Genomic DNA, 1,437 nt, shown 5'->3' with positions numbered 1-1,437 from the left:
CGCACCATACGGAGAGGGAGGGGGGTGGTCCGAGTGCAGGAGAAATGCTGCTGGCAGGGGGAAGGCTCGAGCAAGCTCGTACATGAGGAGCTTGTCACGTGATTCTATTCTCGTGAACTGTTAGAAATCCGCCTGTTAGAAATTTTCTGGTTTAGCAGTAATAGGTCTCTCTACGAGACCTAAAAAGTAGTAAGGAGACCAACTCCTGACAAGGGACAGCCACAGAATATCCAAATAGTTTATTTGAAGCCTAGTAATTTTACAGGCCAGAGAGTTTTTGACCCACTTAATTAAGCCACTCTCTGGTTGACCTTTTCCCTATGAAATGACTGGACAGAAAAAGGTTGTGAACCCAGATCTGTGGATTGGCTCTGTACAGTAAGTTTCCTATAACATGCACAAATCAAATGAGTAAAAATAAAAATAGTCCTGATCGGCCAGTTTAGAGTTAAGGCCTTCAGCGTTCCATGATATTATGTTCCAAGCTTCAGATTGTAAATTTGCAATAGGGAATGGTAAAGATGGTTCTGCTGGGGTAGTTGGTTGTCAGATCTCTGGCAGATCAGTGGCTCTAAGCCGGGTTAAGGTCAAGTCTTTCTCAACTATTGCCCTGAGCGCAATAATTTTCAAGCAGATCTTGGATAGTAGAGCAGTTGGAAATCGCACCTCGAAGGCAAAGAGGTTATCTGCTATGTTATGGGAAACCAAAGAGAGCTCAACAGAATCTTTTCCACCCATTAAAGATGGAATACGTTTCACTCCAACAATGTCCTGACTGATAACAGACAGACATTTCCTCACATTGCAAAGAGTCTTGGTCTTCTCCCACCCCCGCAGCCTTAGAACATTGTGAATGGAACTAGTACCAACACTCTCCTGTTTGTGCACCCCTGGAGGAAGAGACATGGAACTGGTAGTAATAAAACCATAGTGATAGGTTGATGCCAGTTTCAATGGCCCAGGCCCAATGCTCGGTACAGTGTAGAAAGGTCCTCACCCTATGCGACCAAGGGCACATCTCGCATATTGATGGAGGACTAGAAAAAAGTAATTATAAGACCTGCCCGCCATAATCAAATCTTCCGCCCCAGGCCTCTGAAAAGTACTAGGCAAACTAGCATGCTTGGGTGTGTACGTAGCCTGTCTAAAAAGAGGCTGCGTAGAAGTTTGTGTAGAAGGAGGAGCCTGTTGCATCCTACCCATTAAAAAAGCATCACCCGCTGGCGGTTGTTGGGGTACAGACAGTGTAGTTCTATGTAAATCAGTTAGTTAGCAAGTTTATCTGTACTCTCAGATCATTTACCTTGGACTTGAGGTCTGCAACAGACTTCATCAAGGCTTGGACCCATTCTGGCAGAGGGCCAGCTCGCTTCCCCATAGACCCGGAGTCCCCCACGAGGGTCGGTTCAGCCACATCGTCAAGCCCCAAGCTAGCCA

Source organism: Lissotriton vulgaris, unplaced genomic scaffold (assembly GCF_964263255.1).
Source record: "Lissotriton vulgaris unplaced genomic scaffold, aLisVul1.2 SCAFFOLD_3031, whole genome shotgun sequence".
NCBI classification, from domain to species: Eukaryota; Metazoa; Chordata; class Amphibia; order Caudata; family Salamandridae; genus Lissotriton; species Lissotriton vulgaris.
The sequence above is the reverse complement of the archived record's forward strand: the minus strand, read 5'-3'. Positions refer to the sequence as shown.